Source organism: Amphiura filiformis, chromosome 2 (genome assembly GCF_039555335.1).
Source record: "Amphiura filiformis chromosome 2, Afil_fr2py, whole genome shotgun sequence".
Lineage (NCBI taxonomy): Eukaryota > Metazoa > Echinodermata > Ophiuroidea > Amphilepidida > Amphiuridae > Amphiura > Amphiura filiformis.
Window position 1 is genome coordinate 85,671,540 of NC_092629.1, and position 15,519 is coordinate 85,687,058.

Below are 15,519 nucleotides of genomic sequence, written 5' to 3' on the forward strand. Positions count from 1 at the left end.
GAAGTGACAAACTGGTCTATCAGTGTATATTAGTTTTATCAATATTATACTAATTTATGGGGGAAATCCCAAGAGAAGAAAAAATAAAACAAACTGCTCCATCTGCCGAAAGGAAATCAACCGGAATTGCCATGTACGTCTTCTTTTTAGCATAATAATATATTTTGCGCCCAAATAGGGTAAAATTGCACAATTTTGCGCGCTTCGTACGTATTGGCCAGGCCCAATATTCCAAATTTTGGGGCAAATTTACATCCTTACGGTTCCTTAACTAATAAAACGAACCATTAATTTGATACTACTACTACTGCTGCTGCTGCTGCTGCTGCTGCTACTGCTGCTGCTACTACTACTACTGCTACTGCTACTGCTACTGCGACTGCTACTACTACTACTACTACTACTACTACTACTACTACTACTACTACTACTACTACTACTACTACTACTACTACTACTACTACTACTACTACTACTACTACTACTACTACTACTACTACTACTACTGGCTCGAAATAGCCTACAGGGACAAAATTGACCAAATGTTGTAATGTTCAACTTCCTTTGACCCGGTTTTAGGCCACAATTGTCCTCACTATGGCCCATTTCAGCATTAAAATTGCCAAATATGTGCGCTCTCAGCGCATTTTGTCCCCGGATTTTGTCCAGGTAAAGCACACTGCACTGTCCGTTTTCCTATACACAATACACAGTGCTCTTACCATTGACGCGTAACCTCTACAAATAGTGTATGTTATGTTAGAAGTATGGGTAATTGCCTAGTTAACGTCGCTGTGTGAAAAATAACCGGCCAATATTAAAAGTACTCTTGTATAATTCTAGAAAATATAGTTTTGTAACATGTCCTAAATTTTTAGCTAATTTAGATTTTTGGAAATATTCGCACTTTGGTGTTTTAGTGTATGTTATAGGTAATAGTACATTGCCTAGTTAACGTCACTGTGTGAAAAATAACCGGCCAATATTTAAAGTACTCTTCTGAATTTCTAGAAAATATAGTTTTGTAACATGTCCTAAATTTTTAGCTAATTTAGGTGTTTGGAAATATTCGCACTTTGGTGTTTTAGGAAGGATATGTAAACGACAGATAACACCAAAAAATATGAAGAAATTATTTCCAAATCGTGTTACGGCCCACAGCCATTATGTTTCTCATTTTCAAGAATGTGGTTAACAATATGCACAGTATTGTCTCATTTCGTGAACAAAGGCCACACGGTAGGCCTAATTGTTACCTTGCGTTTGCTTTATAATCGTTCACCCAACTGAAACTATAATACCAGCTCATTGCTCATTGCACAGGTAAAACAGACACATGTGTGTGTGGATTTAACCAGAGAAGATCTGATGTAACATAGTTGAGCTGTTTTCAATGAGTGTTATCTTGGTTTAATAGCTTTTAATGGGGTTTAAGTCCTGCAAAGGTCGTGGTGAATTCTACTGTAGATGACTGCATCATGGACATTTTAGACTCTTCGTACCCCGGTACATACCGTACATTTGTACACGTGAACTTCTATTGCACCCTGTACGCCAGCGGAAGCCTATTACTGCAAACAGACACCAAGTGTATTTATCGTGTATTTATATGCTATCCTCCAGTGCAGTGCGCCCTCGCCTAGCTGAATGTCACTTTTCACAATCTAAGAGGGCACCACCCACTATACAGCACCTTGCCGGAGGACAGGTATTTTCCCCTTTAAATTCTATATGAAATATTATTGTGCACAAGCTAAGTTCTAGTCAGGGTGTTACTGAAAGACCCGTAGAACACATGGAACACTATTTTTGATAAAATGATTCAAACATTTCTGGTGTAGATTTTTTAAATGGTGTGTACAATTGTACACAGTGTATCTCACGTTGTAAACATCCGGGGGAGGGGGGCGCTGCGAACAAGTAAAATGGGGACTAACTAAACCAAGGGTCTTTCTTGGTTTCTGGTTGAAATTCGCCTGAAAAAAACTTTCAGAGCTGAAATTATCAAAATCAAGGGTCTTTCGGAGCTCTATTTTGGTCAATTATAGGGGGTCTTTCGGAGCTGCGAAATCCAAAAAGGGGGGTCTTTCCGGGGGAGCATACCCGTTTGGTCATTTGTGTTAAGTGCCCCCCCCCCCCGGGTAAACATACCCCAAGTTTTTGTGCACAGTTGTACACAGTGTGACTAAATCTTATCAATATATGGAAGATATTTAATAAATTTGTATCAATCATTATAAGTAATTTGTAACTTTTTTGTTAATAAATAAATTAAATATTTAATAAATAAATTTTGGATTTATAAAGCGCCTTTCTCCAGATCTTAGAGGATTCAAAGCGCTGTAATTTCGCTGCAATGGTGAATCATCACAATCAGATCGCATCAACTAGGTTGCTGCCGAACGGCGCACACCTATCCGCATTTAGATTGTAACATCCACCAATTATCTGTGCAGCTCCCAAAATTCAATTGGGTGAAGGAAGTTTTTGATAACCAAACAACTAATCACCGATTTTTGCGACACAGGAGGAAACCGGAGATCCCGGAGAAAACCTGCGAGAGCGAGCATGGAATCGGGATAAACCAAGTGCACATGAGTCCTTGGGCCGCGCCGGGGCTTGAACCCGGGACCTCAGTGGTGCAAAGCGAGGGAATTACCGCTGCGCTAACTCGCCCTCCCCTTCCATACTTCCATTCAGTTTATGATTTGCTGTGGATACATTTTTTGGAAAAACCACTCTGTAGGCCTATCGTTACAGAGATAGTCAGGAGTAAATGGTCGGTGGTGGCTCGAAAATGGTTCGTGCAGGTGGGGTAACATAATTTTTATTAGAAATCAAGTGTATCAAGTGTGATGTCTTTTTCTGTCTCTCCAAAGACAAGAATTTAATGACAGTAAGAACCTACAGATGTGGATGTATGAAGACAATAGAAAAAAGAAAAGGGGTTAAAGTTTATTGCTTTACACATGTTACCACAAGTTTTATTGTCATTACTATGTCATAATGTATACAAATGTATCAAAAAAAACAACATTGTAAATGTTGTCACCTAGTCACATTGTGTACAATTCTACACAGGCCCTAATTTGCATAATTGATGAGGTAATTATTATTTTTTTTTTCACTTTTTCACAAATCACTATCCAAAATAGTTACAATAAGCATAGAATATATTTTTGCTCGAGCCAGCTTCCTTCGTGTCCGAAAGGGTTATCAGCGGGACGATTGAGAAATGTTGCACCTTTGCGCCCCTGGGTACCACTCATGCAAACCAGAATTCTACAGAAAATTCAATGGATATAAGACACAAAGCAGCAAGCTGGTCTGAATTTCATATTGCTAAATATTCAAAGGAATGATTAATATGACTTGTATACAGTAAAAATATCAGTACAAAAGTAACCATGGCGGGTACCGCGAACCGGTGTAAGGAGGTGCATAGGAACAATTAAAAGTATGAAAGATTTTAGGGGCTGTACAATAATTATGACCTCTGGTGGAGGGTAAACTTGGCCAGCCGAAAGTGGGGGTGCAAGCAAGTTTTGGCAAGCTGCATGAGGGGAAGGGCAAGCGATTTTTGATATACATTCATGGGGCGCCTTTTAAATAGAACGCTCTATAAAGGCTTAGGAAAACAGTACGGAAACGCTTAATGCAAATTTACCTGCTCGCTGCGCTCGCAATAGGCCTATATAATTATCTAGACCATTTAAGGTTTGCAAATTGGGATCCCAAAAAATTGGCATGTGCAGGGATTTTTGGCAGGCCGACGGAGGAGGGACAAGCAGTTTTTGTCACGCCGTTTGGAAATTTTGCCCTCCCAGGGGCTCATAATTATTGCACAGCCCCTTACTGTTTATTAAGTTTTAAAAATTGACCTCCAAAAAACAACCTTTTGTCCGTATTCATTTGTCCTTCACGGTCAATGGTTCAGGAACAATAACACGAAATCTGTTCAATATATTGTTATAATAATCCAATCTGGGGATTCAATGACCCCTTGAGATCGCGTCAGATATATCTCACGCGATCTATTCATTATATATATGACTTTTATAACCTATTCAATTTTGTACAAATGACAATTTGATTATATTTTGTCGGAATTGTCAACGTGCTCCGATATAAATAAATGACGCCAAAAACTAAAAAAAAAAAAAATAAGAATTTAAAACCACAGAGAAATTGAACCATTGTCTATATTTGGGCTCAAAACAGGCAAAGTCCAACATCATAGATCAGTTATTGAGGGCTAATCGTTCCATAAAGTACAAGTAGGGATAACCATCAAAATGTCATGTTGCCCCTAGGCCTATTGCTACAAGATTGTTTTCTGGATAGAACTCATTAACAGAAGTATTTTGGTGGTTAAATGGTCAAAATCAGTCAAAAACTTTTCGAATTATGAATTTTCAAAGTTTCCCATTCTGACCGGTCATTGGAACGAAATAAAATGACAAAGTCCAAAAATAGCAATTGAGAGCAAAATTGGCATAAGCATTTACCTTTATATATAGGCCTACGTCTAGCCCTTTTCTATTCACAGATTATCCATTGTATTCCTTTGGTCTGAACCCTGGAATTATGGAAACTTTCGGGCCTCATAACTTCTAAATTGTTGGTCTAAAGTATATAAAAGTATACAAATTTAGAATGGCAAAGACTTGATAAGTTCATCTGTGAGGTCAAATTTGGGCCAAAATGCCATTTTTGGCCCAAAATCCCCAAAATAACGGTTTTTGGTCCACTTCTTTTTCGTGCATTGTAACAAAAAATTCTTGGGCCAAATTTTTTTTTAATTAATTTTTAAAAACTAGATCAAAATATCTAGGACCCGTTTTTTTTGTTTTTTTTAATTTTGAAAAATATTTGAAATTTGGGCCAAAATCGGGCTTTTTTATTATTTTTTTGAAAAATCAACATTTTTTGACCATTTTTGGTGCAAATTTCTCGTGTCGCGTTCTGAAACGTAAATTGATCAAGTATCTCATGTCATTTTAATGACACCAAAGGGCTCTGGTATGAACGTTTCGACAGTATTTTTTTTTTTTTTTTAGAGCACATCAGACATATCGAATTGAATTCTGAATACGAGGAATGTCTTTCTGATATCAAATAATTTAGATAATTCGCGATATACGTAATACAAATTTTAGTACAAATTTTATGACAAATTTAATATTTTTAATTTTTTGATATTTAACCGTCCTCAACGTAAACTTTCTAATCTAATGATAATGCGCTTAATGTGTATGTATCTGGGATGAAAAGCCGACGATCAATTACAAAGTTCAGAGATGTCACATTTCCGGATTTATCCGGATTTCCGGATTTTGGGGATTAAAAAAAAAAATTCCGGATTTTCAAAAAAAAAAAAAAAACCAAAAAACAAAATTTTTTAATTTTTTTTTTTTAATTTTTTTTCGCTTTTGGAGTGGCCCTGGACCATTAAAAGTGTAGAACAAGCCAGGAGCTTTGAACTGTTCTTTTTACCCTCTGAAATGGCCTTTACTGTGGTGCTAAATGTGCAGAAACCATCTGGCTTCGGGGGGGCTTCGCCCCTGCACCCCACCGGGGGCCCTTAAGCGGGCGGACCCCCGGCCGTGTTGCGCGAGACCTTCGCTCGCTACGCTTCGCAAGTTCAGGATTTTTCTGGGTCAGCCTGTGACATCTCTGAAAGTTTGACCTCTCATATTGAAGATATACATTTTCCCCCCAAAAGACATATTTTTGTGTGTGTGTTTTGGGGAAAAATCTATCCTGGGGGGGCACTCAACACAAATGACCATACGGGTATGCTCCCCGGAAAGACCCCCCTTTTGGGTTTCGCAGCTCCGAAAGACCCCCTATATTTGACCAAAATAAAGCTCCGAAAGACCCTTGATTTTGATAATTTCAGCTCTTAAAGACCCAAAAATTGCTCATTCCTCATATTTCTTGTTTTTTCAGGCGATTTTCAACCAAAAAGCCAAGAAAGACTCTTGATTTTGACTTTTCGCAGCTCCAAAAGACCCCATTTTACTTGTTCACAGCCCGGTTCGCAGCTCCGAAAGACCCTTTTACCGGTACGCCGTCAGCTCCCAAAGACCCACCACCTCAAAATTCCGGGGAGCATACCCACCAAAAATATTTGATGTGCCCCCCCGGAAATCTATATCAATACGAAAGGTCAAAATGTTCAATTGATCTTCGGCCTTTCATCCCACACTCATAGAAATTGTTCGTTAGCATTACTCAGTAAGTTGATGTAAGTCGTTGCGTCAACTTTCCGAGTAATGCCAACGCGTACAATTTTGAGTAACGCTGACTCGATATCATTATGTTGGTCGCACTCATTTGCACTTACTTTATTGAGTTGTTACAACTCAGAAAATAAAACTAGGTTAGCATAATTTTCTAGAGGTATGCTATAGTATACAAAATTTTGCACTGATTACAAAAATAAATATTTGAATACTGCTAATTGTGCAGAAAATGATCCAATTACGTGAATTAAGTAACAAAGTACTAAATTGGAATAACTCAAAACAATAAGTACCAGTAACTTAATATGAACTAGTTACATCAACTTACATGTTGAGTTACAATAACTCAACTAATTGGTTCTTTGAACCTTGTTTATTTTTCTAAGTTCCCTGAACTTGAATTCAGAAGTTGGCATTACTTAAAAAGTTGACGCAACGACTTACATCAACTTTTTAAGTAATGCCAACAAAGTTGATTAGTTGACGGAACTTTTGAGCATTTTCAGTTGATAACTAAAATGAATTTTGTTTTGGCAACTTTTACACTATTTTTGAGTTGTCCAAACTTACTCCTTTTGAATTGCGCCAACAAGGCGAACAAGTCATTTCTATGAGTGCAGCTACATGCACTTAAGGTACCTATCATTAGATTTACAAAGTTTACTTCGAGGACTGTTAAATATCAAAAATGTCAATTTTTAATCATTTGCCATAAAATGTGTATTATATCTATAAAGTCCTGAAAATCTTTTTGAAATTTAGGATGATTTGGGCCTACACACGATATTATCGTTGATTCGTCTGTCCACTGAACTATATAGGCCCTACCCATCAGCATTTATATGACGTCATTAATGAATATGCACATTTTTTTTTATATTCTAAACGGTATTTTACATAGAAGTACGAGGCCATAATTAAATCACATATAACACGTCATGAAATATTTGCATAACACCGTGACACTATAGGTTTGGAGCATACTGTAAACATTTCTACGAACAGAGAATTCCGGCGAGTGAATAAACTTTCCAGAATCGGAGTGTCAGTAGATTTGAAAAGCGGATTAAAATGGTACCCTAAATGCGTTACAAACGATTTTAAAACTGCCCCTTTTCATGAAAATCAGTGTTTTTTTTACCCCCTTAACGCGTCACGCGAGTAACGTGCCCAACCAAGAAAAAACACCCCTTTTCACGCGTTTTTTTGGTCACGCATGCTTACATCATTATATTTGAGTGGCCCCACGGGCATCCGGGGGGCACATTAGTTCCAGGAGACTGAACATCCTCTATTCATCACCAATGCTGAATGCAGGATTAACACTTCCAGGAGAACCAAAACATCCGGTAAAGGTACCCGCTCCAAGCATATGGATCAACACACCACTCTTCGTCATACATTAATTCTCCCAGCCACATTTCCCTAACATAAAATGATTTTTTTTTTAAAAAGGGAAATTTAGTTTGGCAGAGGTGTGGCTCGAACTCACGCCGCACCGCTATCGTGAAATCTGAATGAGCCTAGCGCCTTAGACCGCTCGGCCACATGACTTGTTGGTATCCATCTTGAAACTTTTTTGAACATATAATCGCAACTTCAACATAGGCTTACCACGTGACAAGCAAGACAGAAAATAAACAATATTTTGGAATTTTATTTGCTTAAAAACATTAATGTTAATAGAGGCCTGAATGAAAGTTTGTTTGGGTTCAAAACGTGGGGTTACAGCCAGAAGGCCCTATCTGCAATCGCTGCCCTATAGACATTTTGACAATTTCTGCATTGTACAATGTACATTGTACACAATTTGAAAATATAAATCTAGCAGCTATTACAGATAGGGCCTTCTTCTCCTAATCCCATGAAATTATACCTGATTTACGTATCTTTAAGTATCTAGCAAAGTAGTTGAGTCATCCTTTTTGTCAGGGAGTTAAGCATAAATAAAAATTCCCTTTAAAAGGGAAAGCCAGCCTCAATGTAGAAGAGGTCTTGTAATTAGTTTTGGTCAATGTGAAAGGCATTTTTAGGATCACGCTTACATCTACATGACAGTCCACCAAACCATCAACGATGAGAACATGCACACTGAAACAGCAGAAAACATTAATTCCTAATCTCATGTCAACTCTTTTAATTCATTACATGTACTCCAAATTGTTCTGGTCTGTTTGTTTTGTTGTTGTTGTTGTTGTTGTTGTCGTTGGTTTTTTTTGTCTTTTCAGCTTTTTACCCACGATATCTCAATTTCCAATTTTGTAATACCAGAACTTACGAACTCAATATCTTCGCTTAGGAATGTCCGATTTCACTGCTTTCGATATATACACTGCCGGTTTGAGTTAACTTACATGTACATTTTATTTTAAAATAACTTAATTAATTCGCAATGTATAGTTTAAGCCTACTATATTATAATAGATAGTGGCCAGCACATTTATAAAGGACTGGTTACTCACTACAATCTTCACTCTTAAACTGTGTTTTTCTTTTTGGGCTGATCATGTTGATTGCTAGTCGGAAACTCCTGCGAAGCTATGGACATGGCATCTTACATACTCCATTCTATAACAGTCTGCCTAGTGCCTTGTGTGTTTTCTCTTCAATCATTTTGTTGAATGTAATTTTATGAATCAAATAGTTATGTGTCATTTTATTTATAATAAAGAAGTTATTAAATTAATAAAGTAAGACAATTTATTAATCTATAAGTGCATGTCAAATGGGGTACATTGTTCAATACTATATGCATAAATTATGCCCATATTATAGCTAGGCCCTAAAAACTTTATTTTGCATCGGATTTTTCCCGTTGAAAAGACAAAACTGATGTTTATGATAGCAACCATTTCATCAATAACATTTTCAGTCATTTTTATCCATAAAACGACACAGGATATGATAGATAACTACTTTCACATCAATATGGTCCATATGATCACAGATTGTTGAGAATCTGTGATATGATCCGGGGATATGATGAAGATTTTGATTCTATAGATCTGTTATCAACATGATATCACGCTGTTCAGTGGTCAAGGAGTAAGGACCCCCGGTCAAGGACACTGATATGACATCATAGGTGATGTCATATCATAGGTGATGTCAGATTTTCTTCTGCTGACCATATGATGCTATATATATTAACTATTATTGTTACATTTAGGCCTTTAAACTTTTAAAGTCATAATTAATTAGTTCAAACATAACTTTGGTAATACTCACTCGTTTTCGTTCGTTGAAACGGCAAAACATACTTACTTTTCCTAACAAATCGAATTAAAATATTTAAAAAAAATTTAACCACAAAAAGTAAAAAAAAAAATCATTCCAATACCACTAAAATATAATCTCTTGAGTAAACTGACCCCAAACCTGAAACAGGTACCAGCCCCGAATGGGCTGGCGAAAAATGCGAATTATGACAAGATTGGCTAAAATTGGTTTAGCACGTAAGCACGAAACGTTGGCAAATAAATCTAAAAGTGTATTCTGTTAACAAGCAATATTGCACTAAAATAGTCTAAATCCGTTTATGCCCTTTAAGCCTGAGTCGGTCGGCCTATCTCGAACAAACTCGCCATGCGTGGATCCGGGGCGTGGATATAGGATATACGAAGATATAGGGCTGATGACGCTGTGCGAGGTTCCGTGTCAATCCTGCGCTTGAATTAATTTGCCTACAACAAAATGTTCTTTATCGTAAAGGATGCAAGTAAAACAGTCACCAGAACAAGCAGAAAAGAATCGCTTACAACCATCCGTAAAGGAACATTTTCAATCGGTTGGGGGAACCTCAGGCAGAGGTCATAGGCACGGGAAGACAGATACACGTTGGGTCAAGCTTAGAAGCTATAGAGAATTCTCGCTATTCACAATAAGGGCGCCGCCAGCGGTTTGCGATGTAATCGTGATGTATCATGGGAAAAGGTCGACATCCAAGTCCGCGCAATACGAATATTACCATGCTATTACATAGGAACACGTGACAATATTTTTAGTTTGTCAATATAACGGTATTACACGCAAATCGATAGAGAAAAAATTAATTGTACACATTTCAAATCACATTATTAAGTATTATTGAGTATCGATTCGCGTGTAACACCTTTATTTTGACAAACTAAAAAAATATTGTCACGTGTTCCTATAGCATGGTAATATTCGTATTGCGCGGACTTGGATGTCGAACTTTTCCCATGATACATCACGATTACATCGCAAACCGCTGGCGGCGCCCTTATTGTGAATAGCGAGAATTGGAAGAGAATGAGGTCACCATGAACAGAGACGAAGGTCAATATCAACTCTCTCACATTGTTGAGATGTGGTGACTGCAAGTCAAAATGGCCACTGCAAGTCAATCACCAGGAAATCTATAGGTAATTGGATGACCAGTTGTTAGTAGTAGTTCTCATGAATTCAGTGACAAAGATAATAGTTTGCTATCGAAACGTACACTGTATTATGCAATATATTGGATTAGAAATAAGAAGCTTTTGATTAAGGGAACATGCACAGCACGTATACGAGGTAATAATAAGGAAGGAAAGTGGCACGCCACCCGTTTTACTGTTCTATTGGTAATTCGTTCAAATTATAATTTGGCGATATATTTTAAGTCTTCAGAAAAACAAGTTATATTGTTCATGACCTTGTGTCTCAAAGGTGCTTGACCCATTCTGATAGTATCAATCTTTTGTTCCGTTATTGTTGTTATTACGTGAACCGTAATTAAGATTTCATACAAGAGGAAATAGGTCAATAGTTACAGAACATGTGCAAGGCCGAATTTCGGTCAACTTATAATTTGGTTATATTCTCTGCCAAATATTGTGAAATATTATTATTGTCTGTCCAAATAACTTAGACACCCGGTTTTTAGGATATATTTCGAAAAGTTTTTACTTTGGCAAAAAGTCATGAAAGAAAAGTTGCTAAACACGGTCAGACCTAACAGAAATTATTAGTAAAGCGATGAAAAAATATTCTTCCTTTTCTACTTTTATTCAATTTTGACCGATTTACAGCAAGATATCTGGGTCCAGCCGAATATTCCTAATGACTTGAAACTTTTGATGGGATAATCTATTTACAGTAAGGGGTGTTTGAACATTGTAATCATGCATATTGATCAGTGATGCCACCCTTTTTCTTTGATCCTTTTACTAATTCACAATAATGGCGGTCTACTCAAATGCATTCAACAAAAGCATGTTTGCAATCTACCGCGAGAGGTCGTCTCACACGCATAACAAATACACTACGATCAAATAGGTTGATGACAATATTTGATTGAATGGATTGCACTGTGCCATGATTTCGGTGAAGGACACCGGTTCAAATCCTTTGTTTGGAGCCAATCAATAATTTCAGTTGGTGCATTATAACAAATGATAGGGCTAGTTACTATGCGTCTGGAGTGTATTATGAATTATACTCCTCACCAATAACATCAGAACATTCATAGGGCATACAATTTGTATTTTCTTGGAATTGGGCCAAGCCAAAAGCATGCACAGAACAAGATTCAAATACCGCGCCGAATTGTTGTAATTGGTTGAGGGACAGCTGGGATCACTGAGTTAATACACTAAGAATAGATATGCCAATTAGATACACTGTCTGCATTTTATGAACTGAATTATATTTTTCATTTTTATAAAATGTTTTTGGTGCGGAGTATAATTAATTTACTATTTATCCATTCACTATCCAAAATCACAATACCTACAAATCTGTATAATGAGACCTTCCAAAATAGTGGTACCCAACTTCTACAGGATTATTTTTAAAGTGTTGAGAAAAACCTTCCAATTTCAATAGAATTTCTGGTAAACTCTCACTCAATGCTTTGGAAACACAAAAATCCCGTTAGGTCTCAGCGAATGTTAACACTTTTCTTTCATGACTTTCTTTGAAAGTGGATATTTTTTCAAATAAGTAACAAAAACTGGGTGTCTAAGTTAATTGGACAGACAATAGTAGCAACTGTCAGGAAAGTTTTCTCGTCATTTTAAGCAAAACTAACGAGGTATAATGAAAGAATACTCACATACTATCTTAGCCGATCAACTGTGGTGTTATATGGGGGATTTCAAGTCATAATGGATTACACCACATTTCGCCATAATACATTCTAGAAACGCTTGCTGTTAGAATAAGAAAAATTTTAATGCTAATTTATTGCACATTCTAGGGAAGCGTGGTTACCTTTTTAAAATAACCGAGTGAGAGGGTTTTCAAGAAAATATTTTTCCTGTCAAAACTGAAGCATCCTCTGTATAAAAGAAAATATGAATATTAACTGCACATCATATATAACGATTCGTGATACCCAATTGTGGCACATTTGATGTCGTTTAAGAGGCAGAGAATTTTATTTCAATTTTAAATAAGAAAAAATATATAAATTTAATTGAGCAAGAATTAGGATAGAAAAAACGTTGAAAATCCTATGTGAATATTACATTAGACCCAACCAAAGATTACTGTTCCGTTTTTATGGTAATCTAATCTTTTATTTCCTGAAAAAACATTTTGGGTCTAATGTCGAATATTCACATACTTGATCAAAACATCGAACGTGTATACAAGAAAATGGTAGGTTTTCCTCTATAGTATTTTACTGACCATGGAAATGTACTGAGACACAAGCACGTGTCAAAATCGATATAATGTATTGTCCATATAGACGCCCAGTTATCATGCTTATTGTTGGATTTTTTTGTATAAAACACGCAGTAAACAACAATTGAGCGCTAATAATACACATAAATAAAATTCCAAAATATGGTACGTTTTCTGCCTTTGCTTGTCACGTGGTAGGCCTATGTTGAAGTTGCGATTATATCTTCAAATAAGTTTCAAATGAATTCCAACAAGACAAGTGGCCGAGTGGTCTAAGGCGCTGGGTTCATGGTGTGTCCAAAGCAGTCCGCCGCCGTGAGTCCGAACCCCGCCTCCGCCAAACTTTAATGAAATAAAATTAAAATTAAAATTAAAATTTTACTTTAAAAAAATTTCATATTGGGGAAATGTGACTGGCAGAATTTATGTATGGCGTGGAGTGGTGTGATAATGGATTAAATACAACATGCTCTGTTGTCCTAAAACACAATGAATTTGGACCAATCCAATTGGTGTAAACATTACAAAATATGGCAAAAAAATCAGGTTTGAAAAAAAAAATGACAAAACTCATTTTAAAAGATCGTACATTATCATGGCTTTAACTACATGTACTATTATCTACATGAGTAGCGTTCTATCCAAAGCTAGGCAGCTATGAGGAAAGTCCCCCCTTAAAATCCGAATTGCCGTGTGCATATTTACTTTTAGCCCGAAAAACACTCGCTTCCCGAGCATGGGCTCATCAAATAGCAAAATTCATCTTTAATTTAGGCTAAAATAACTTTAGGCTTAAATCCGGAACAAAATATTCACGTCTCCATCTAAATTCTCAAATGCTTCCGCTTCCACTGCTTCTATCTGCCTCCAATCTGGGTCATATGGTAGAAGCATTGGATAGTCGCGAGGATGGCAGTTCGTATCCTAGTATCTATGTATGTGAGACGATAATACGCTGGCGGCTAATGGAGGTAATAATCTGATAACCACCATAGCAGCAGGGGAAAACAAGATTTGAATATCTCGCCCTTCGATCACTGGTACGTTCACGCGGTACCTCTGCATTGAACCATATCATCCTGATCACTCGCACCTATAAGATTAGTATCTTTGAGCGTGTTTATAGTGGTGTACGGTATTTATACGGTATCTTTATACGCATATGGGATTAGGCTGGAATGTGACATATCCGTTATCTCGGCTGTTTATAGTGGCGACCAATAGCGCTATTCTGAATCCGAGGTGGTTGAACTCAGCGTGTTCGAGGTCACCGCAATGCAATGTGGGAGACACAAATATGGTGCCAGTTTCAAATAGTGTGCCGTCGAAACGATACCGGCCTACTTTTTAACATTATTGCTACAGTACCGTACCATATTTGTAGCTGATGTGTTATTACAGTGACAAATTTGAGCTCGGAGAGTTATATGACCCTACTCCACTTCCTTGAATAACGGTATCGTTAATCCTTGTCTGTTTATAGTGGCCGTATACGGAACGAATATACTGCAATATCCATCGATTTCGAAGGATATCAGTTCCGTATAATATGTGCGGCAAATAGCGCTATTGGTCTGTTTATAGTGGCGACCAATACCGTATAAGATGTACTTATACGCTAAATACCGGATAATCTGGCTCACTATAAACACGCTCTTTGACAAGACCGGTATTGTATAGTACACAGGTGACCAGTGCAAGCTGCTTGTAGTGCAGCGCAATATATTCAAAATTGTTTTCACCTTTAATTGCTATGGTAGTTAATCTGATTTATTACGTCACTTCTCCAGCGTATACCTACGTATTTGCATTTCATGTGCGTAATGCGCATTTACAGTCTACATTTATCACTCACCGCCTTTATAGACTGCGGGCCACAATACACCCTCTCTCCTTCCCATTGTGGATTTTCCATTGCCTTGTTTTCCCTCAATGGTTTCAAATTAATAGAGGTTATCCTATCAGCGACTGCTATACCTTGTTTAGGACTTGTTTAGGATCCCACCCGTTTGAGCTCGCAACATTGATAACTTGCCAATAAAAATAGTTCTGTAATTCCTACAAGTGAGCAAAGCGTTTGACTGCAGTAATTCCCCCAAAAATCAGTTTGTCGGGCCATTTTTTTTAATTCAATGGTAGGGTTTATTTTTTAGTGAAAGTGGAAAATTTCGTGGGTGATTTTTTACTCTGTTCAAAAAGTAACAAAATAAAAGTAAACAAGAGTATTTTGCAGGTTTGTTTGCAGATTAGGCTTAACCTTGCTTTATAATTCAAGAGTGTCAAGTATCCAAACTAATACGGTCAAAAATGAGTCGCTAAATTGCGTGATTTTCAAAAACCTCCAAAACTCGAGGGAGAAAGGCCCCTCCAACCAGGGGCGTAGCCAGGTTTTATTTGGGGCTGATTTTGAAAAAGGGGACTTTTTTTGGACCTTTCCCCAAAATGTTGGACTTTGTTGACCAAAAAAGCAAGAAAAGCCCATCTTTTTCGCTCGCTACGCTCGCAAATGGGCAAACTTTGAACCTTCGACCGAAAAAGCATAAAAAACATGTTTTTTGCTCGTTAACTTTTCGGTCTGTGGTGATTTTGGGGGTGGGGGTGGGGGTGGGTAGGGGTGTGCCTACCTGCGCCCCTGCCT